The following is a 7,732-nucleotide window of genomic DNA, read 5'->3' as shown; positions in this document are numbered from 1 at the left end:
GTGCACCTAGGTGGGGTTGTAAGCCAAGTTCTCACCAGTGGAATGTGTGTGGGAGATGATTTTCAAGTCCTTCTGAGCCAGGTGTGACAAAATGCACACGCCTTCTTCGCGCCCTTTCTCCCCCTCCAGCGGGAGGCAGAGGTCCTGAAGCACTAGGGGATAGAGGAGCCACAGGATGGAGGGAGCCTGGATCCCTAACTCATCACATGGAGGTCAGCCACCTGCCAACTGAGCACCTTTATTGGATTCATATGTGGGTGAGAAGTGCACTTGTGTTGGGTTGTCACTGAGATGTGATGGTTTGGTACAGTGGCTAGTATCATCCTAACACAGCCCCGGTATTTTTCCCAAGCCCACTCCTGAGCTTCTAGGAGGTGCCAGGAGGGGAGACGTCAGCAATTAGTCTTCCCCCAGGTACAGGATTAGGAGGCATCACTGAGGACTCTTGGTCGGCTGCAATGGGGCCACCAGTATTCAGGGCTCGGGGTTGCAGCTACTGCATTACACAGTGGCTCTGGTGACATCGCCATTCCAATGACACTTAGAGCCACCCTAGGGAAGCCAAGACAAGGACAAGCAGCTGATGGGAGGGGGAGTACAGTAGGGAGGGGCCACATCCAGAGCACGGGACCTGCCCTGACCTCAGCCCAGACAAAGCCAGCACCTCCTGGGGCCTGTTTCCCTAACCACGTGTGAGTCTAAAACACATCCTGGCTGGGGAGCCAGGGGGCTGAGATGGCGAGTGAGATGGCCAGTGGATCTGAGGTCCTGACATCTCTGACCCGGCCCTGCGGAGCATCAGAGGCTCTATAGGCCCTCTGTACTCTGATGTACGTAGGGCAGGGTTTTTTCTTTGGAGGGGCTTAAAATAACTTATTAAGGAAGAGAAAAAGTAAAGAACACTTATTCCAGCTCTTTTTGGGATTTTTAAAAATATTTATTTATTTTTTTAGTTGTAGTTGGACACAATACCTTTATTTATTTACTTATTTTTTTATGTGGTGCTGAGGATTGGACCCAGGGCCTCACATGTGCTAGGAGAGTGCTCTACCGCTGAGCCCCAGCCCCAGCCCCTGGGATCTTTCAGAAGGTTGTTCTGGGCTAAAGAGCCTTGGGGGCTTTGGGGGCAGCCCACAGGGTCAGACTCAGAGTCCGTGGGTCTTTCCCCCTGCCCATCAGGGTCTATTCTCAGGTGTCACCGTATCTGAAATTCCACCAGTAGGGCTTCATTTCTTTGGATTCCTTTTTGTTCTCCCCAAAAAGCCACAAGCAGTGACAACCTAATGTGCATTAGACTTGTCCCAATAATCCTGAAAGACAAAGAGATGGCAAGGCACACATGTCTGGGGTGGAGGCTTCTCCAGTCACATTTCTCCTCAGGAAGATTGTGGGACAGTTCTACTCCTCGATGTACATCCAAGAGAAACTCTTGTCCACGTGCCCAGAGACAAGGGTAAGAGAATTTACAGCAGCCCTGTGTATAATAACAACAACAACAAAATTGGAAATAACCCAAATGCTCACTGATAGAAGGGATAAGTTGGATATTTAAAAAGAGAGAGAAGGATTGAATGAGGTTTTAATTATGTATGACTGCCTGACAAACCAAGTGAAAACACAGTGGTGCTGAGGGTGGTGGCACACGCCTGTAATCCCAGCAGCTCTGGAGGCTGAGGCAGGAGGATGGAAAGTTCAAGGTCAGTCTCCGCAGTTTGGCAAAGCCATAAGCCATTTAGGGAGACTCAGTCTCAAAATACAAAATAAAAAGGGCTGGGGATGTGGCTCAGTGGATAAATGCCCCTGGCTCAATCCCTGGTAAAACAAACAAACAAAATAATCCACAGTGGCAACCAAAACTATTTATTTGCTCACAATTATCTAGTTTAGTCAGGGACTTATTGGGACGCCTTGTCTCTGAGTGACTTCAGCTGGGCCTGTAGAATCAGCTTCCAAGGTGGTCCTCACATGGCTGGCAAGGTGGTGCCAGCTGTTGGCTGAGAGATTAGCTGGAGCTATTAGCTGGGAGCCAAGTTTACCCTGCATGTGACTTCTCACAACATTGTGATCTTAGAGGAACTGAACATCTTAACACAGGAGGTTGAGGTCCCTAAGCATGCAAAAGCAGATATTGGGGCTGAGGTTGTGGTTTAGTGGTAGAGAGCTTGCCTGGCACATGTGAGGTTCTATCATCAGCACCACATAAAAATAAATAAATAAAATAAAGATATTGTGCCCATCTACAACTAAAATAAATTCAAAATATTTTTTAAAGTAGAAATTGCTAGCCCTTCTTAGGGATTAGGCCTGGAATTGATACATGGTAACTTTTGTTCCATTCTGTTGGTAGAAAGACTCATAAACTAGCTGGGTGTGCTAGTACACACCTAATCAGTAATTTGGGAGGTTGAGACTGGAGGATCACAAATTTGAAGCTAGTGAGGCAATTTGGGGAGACCCTGTCTCAAAAAAATAAAAGTAAATTTATATACACAGAGGTATGAAAAATTGAATAAAATGAATTGAATGCACTCCACTGTCATTTATTTAAAAGAAATAAATAAAAAAATAAATTGGGAAGGAAAAAAAGTGAAAGTAAAAAGGACTGGGGATGTAGCTCAATGGTTGAGTACCCCTGGGTTCAATCTCAAGTACTTTAAAAAATCACAAGCTGGACACATTCAAGGGGAAGCAAGTGTAAAAGAATTTGAATACCCAGAGGTATAAAGTACTGGGTGACACAGACATCCACAAACCACAACCTCCCACAATGACATGGATACATCTTAGGTTAGGCTATTTGCAGTATTAAATAGCCTCCATATTTCAGGGACTTCACTCAACCAAGGGTTCCTTCTTTCTCACATACTTGTCCCATGCAAGCTAAGGGACACTCTGCTCCCTACAGTCTTGCTGGGACCCACAATGATGAAGGCTTTGCCGTGTGGTGGCGGCATCATTAGGACATGAGACCTTGCTTTTGCCATAACTGGAAGATTGGAGAATTTCATCTGGCCTTACCCCTAAAGGAACAAATGTCACTTAGTATCATGTTTCATTGGCTAGAACCAGTTGGCATGGCTCTGTCTAACTGTAGCAGGAGGGGACTGGGAAATGTAGGAGAGGACCTGGAATAATTGACCACATGTGACAAAATGATTGTTTTAAATAGTTACATGTAAAATTCAAGGTAGGGGTAGAACACGTAGGAAAGGGCCAATGATGGTTAATGTTTGAGTTTTGGGTTTGAGCAGGGAAGGTTAACTATGTATGTTTTTAAATGAATGAATGAGTAAATGGATGGATAAATGACAGAGAGGTCACAGAAGCAGGGGCACTAAAGCCTCACCCCAGAGTGCAGGCTAAAAATGGCCCTTCCATAAATATTCACAGAGCTCCCAGTGAAGGCTGCCAGGCTCCTGAAGTACAAAGATGAATAAAATATGGCTACCCCCCCCCTCAAGTTCCCCGCTCAGAGGACTCAGTAGGCACAGAAACCAAGCAGGCCAACAAGGCCCAGTGGACAGACTTGCTCACCAGGCTCTGGGATCCAGATGGAGCTTTGTGGAAGACTCAGCCCAGGAGGTCACGCAAGGTAGGCCAGGCAGGGTGAGTAGGAGCTCAGAGTGGAGGTGGGAATAACAGTGTGTGCAGAGGTGTGGAGAACCCTTTGCTCCCTGCACATGAGCTGATCTGCTTACACTGCACTGGGCCACCTACAACCCCTGTGGGCCAGGCACTTTTCTCCCCAGTGGCTGCCAAGCTTGCTGCTAAGGATGCCTTTGGTTTCTTCAGGACTTGGCTTCAGATAGGAGTGCTGTCTTGCCTGAGGGCATGTACCCGCTTGCTGCAGGGAAATGACATCCAAATGATGAATTGGAGCAGGGCTGTAAAGGCCTGGCCCCTTGCTTTCCTTTAGAGAACTCTGTAGGGCCATCCCAACTCCAGGGCCCCTTGTGGGATCGACTGAGGCCTCTAGATCCCATAAGACCTCAGCTCCTCCCTCTGCCCAATCCTGTCTCCTTTATACCCAGACAGGTGTGGGTTACAAACACGCTCCCCAATAAACCTCCTTCAAATGACTCTCCACTTCAATGTGTTCTCTGAGAAACCGTCCTAAGATACCCACTAATGTTTAAGGGACTACTGAATTTCAAGGGATGCTTTTTCAGGGAGTGTTTCTAATCAGCAATAATAATATTCATGGAGTGGTTCTTTTTTGGGGGGTTCCTGGGGATTAAACCAAGGAGTGCTTTATCACTGAGCCACATCCTCAGCCCCTTTTATTTTTTTATTTTGAGACAGAGTCTTGCTAAGTTGCTTAGGGCCTTGGTAAGTTGCTGAGGCTGACCTTGAACTTTTGATCCTCATCACTCGACTTCCTGAGTTGCTGGGATTATAGGCATGATTCCTCTGTACCAGGCTACGTACTTTGCCTATATGATCTTATTTAATGAATTTATGCCAAAGGAATGAATTTCAAACGGTGAGATTTTAGGCTCAGGTGGTAAGTTTGGGAGGCTGGAAGTGTTTTTGTGTGTCACAAATTCTTTCACAGATTTCTCTGTGATACATTATGATCGGTCTTGATCCTTTGGCTCTCGGTCATTTCCCAGCCCCCTCCCGCATCAGGTTAGGCAGGGCCATGTGATTGGGGCTAGCCTAGTCAAGGAAACCAGAGCATAAGTGCGACTTTGAGAGGGGAGGTGGGGGGTGGAGTGCGGGGTCCCAAGCGCAGGGCCAGGTGCGGAGATCCATACCTCCATGCCCATAATCCCAGCAACCGGACTGTGGAGGTGCTGAGGCAGGAGGATGGCACATTCAAGGCCAGCTTCAGCAACTTAACAAGGCCCTAAGCAACCGAGACCCTGTCTCCAAATAAAAACACAAAGGGATGTAGCTCAGATAAAGTGTCTCTGGGTTCAATCCCTAGTACCAAAACAAACAAAACCCCCAGGACTTCTTTTGCTCAGTAATATAACTTCTCTGTTCCGCCTTTTCTCTGGGGTCTCACTTCTACGTGGAGGTGAATTCCTCTGAAAGCTGACTGTCCCTGTTTGGGACTCTCCAGTCCTTTTCTAAGAAATGGAGTCGTCATCCCCACACTTCCTCCCTGGCTTGGGTAGCTCCTACAGCCACCATGGAGCTCTCCTCAAATCCTCCTTCTCCAGCCTTGGTCTTCTGTCTTTCCCTCACCCACCCCACAAGGGCCCAGTCTGGGGTGGGAGCTGGTCTGGGCCCTCCCGTCCTCTAGCTGAGCTCCCTCCAAGTTGCTCCCTCCCCCTGAGCTGCCTGCTTTCTGGCATGCCCGGACAGCAGGCTACGGTCTAGACTGGCCCTCTGGCCCTCAGGAACATGTCCTAACATGTCAAACCTTGCTGTGGAAAATGCTGCTGGTTGCTTTATCCTTGGAAATGCCTGCCGGGAGGTGAGGAGGGGCATGGTGGGACACTAGAGACCCCTGGAGACTTTGCCTGAGTCTCTCTGAACAGAATGTGATTTGCAGATTCCTTGGGATAGGCTGGGGTCTGGTGCACATGTGTGGGCTTGTCTGTGTGGTGTGTGTGTGTGTGTGTGTGTGTGTGTGTGTGTGTGTCTGTCGGTCTGTCTGCTTCTGTCTTGTGTGTGACTTTTGCTCCCTTGCCCTCTTCAGGGCTGAAGTCCTCCTTTGAAGACTGCCTGGGTACACGTACAAGTGCATGGTCACAAACAGTTGTTGAAAGCTACTGAAGAGAGACAATTAGTAAGTGCTTAATAAGTATTTGTTGATACTATTGTGGTTGTGGTGAGCCAGAAGTTATGAATTTTTTTTCACTTCCCAACATCACCAACAAAAAATAATTATTTCACTGTGAGGCTCAGGACCACAAAACTTTCAATAATTCCCGACCATCCTTCATTTAAAAATTTCCCCCTAAAGTAGACACATAGATAATGTCAAGTCTCTCTGAAATGCTTGAAAGCCAAGGGGATTCAAGTCAGTAGGAGGACATGTCTGTCCTCTGCTGTACATCTGACAACCTAGCCTTTGGATGACCTAGGTGTGGAGAGGAGGTGGGAGACAGCAGCCAGAGGTGGGAGTGGTCCTGGCCTGACTGCAGGGCCAGGCAGGACGGAGAGTCGGGTCCTGAGTGCTCCCACCCCTGCTGGGACTCCATCCCCACAGTTGAGAAGAAGGGGGCCTGTCCTCTCTGAGGTCAGCTGCATTAGAGGAAGAAGACTGGGCATGTCCGGGCAGAGATTTCCAGACACCAAACAGCCCGAGACATCAGTAATTGTAGCTGATGCAAATCCAAATTCAGTTTTTTAGTGAGATTTCTGTTCACACTCCATTCTGGTTATTTTTGAAAAACAAAACTGGGAATGTTTGAGGTAAAGGAGGGAAGGCCAAGGTCAGGAACAAGGGTGCTTAGGGGTGTGGAGGTGGGTGGGAGCACATGGACACCTCGCTTCTGCATCGGTCAGAAGCATCAGTGGACCCTTCCAGAAATATCCTTTATCAATGTCATCTCAGTAAACTGCCTGGAATTGAGGGGTGCTGGGTATTTCCCTCATTCTGGACCTGAAGAAGTAGAGGGCCACAAGCAGAGAGCTCAGATAGGAAGTAAAGGGCTGACCTTAGTGGTTTATTTGCTGTGTGATCTGAGTCAGGTCATTGGACTAATCTGAGCCTCAGTTTCCCCAGAAGTTTATGTGGGCTGTGCGGAGGAGGAGTACCCAGGAGATAACTCACAGCCCGGATCTGTCTCTTTCCTAGCCAGCATAGCTACTGCATTCACACTGGTTTTACTGGAGAGGTAGGAGGGAGGTGAAGTCAGGGGCTCTGAGACTGGTTCAATGTCTGCTTTCTCCATGTCCCTGGAGACCAGATTGTCCCTTCCCCCTTTTTATTAGATACTGGGGATTGAACCCAGGGCTGGGGATTGAGCCCAAGGCTGCTCTACCACGGATCTACCACATCTCCTGTCCCTTTTTATTTTGAGACAGAGTCTTGCTAGGTTACCAGGACTGGCCTTGAACTTGCAATCCTGCCTCAGTGTCTAGAGTAGCAAGGGTTACACAACTGTGCCAGCACACCAGGCTGTTGGCCCCTTCTGAAAAGCTTTGGAATCCCCTGACGAGCAATGACTTTGCATACTCTAGTTCTCTGGGCCTCTCTTTCCTCATCTGTGAAACAATGAGGATTGAATTCTATTCTGGACTCAAATATGCTTTGTTGGGATTTCAGGGCATCTCAGGTGCTTCTGGGAGAGGTGTCTAGTGAGGTCCGGGTAAGTACAATGGTGTACAGTAGCCTTTTTTTCCCGGGAATTGTAAAGAAAGATACATTATGTTTTATTATTTATGGATTTGTATCTATTAACATCATTCCTCCTGATTTTCTCTACCGTGTGAAATACATCTTACCCAGAGTGTGTCAGTGGTGGGCAGGCACGAAAGGGGACTCACCCTAACAATGCGTCCCTTCCCGAGGGAGTGCCAACTCATTCGCCAACTTTAAAAAGCCCGATCTGTGCTTCCCTTCGTGGGGGAAATGTATCAAGCACACAGACCCAGGCGACGGCTAAGGGGAGGAGGGGAGCGCCCTTCGGCAGCCCGCGAGTTTCCCGGACCCGCTGGCCTGCTGGAGCGGTGCCAGGTTCCGCTGCTCGAGCCGGGAAGGCGTGTCTCTGCGGCGCGATGGGCCGAGCGGCGCGTCCCGCCTCCCGACGGCTGGGAGGCGGGCAGGGGCGGG

Source organism: Marmota flaviventris, chromosome 6 (genome assembly GCF_047511675.1).
Source record: "Marmota flaviventris isolate mMarFla1 chromosome 6, mMarFla1.hap1, whole genome shotgun sequence".
Taxonomy (NCBI): domain Eukaryota; kingdom Metazoa; phylum Chordata; class Mammalia; order Rodentia; family Sciuridae; genus Marmota; species Marmota flaviventris.
The sequence above is the reverse complement of the archived record's forward strand: the minus strand, read 5'-3'. Positions refer to the sequence as shown.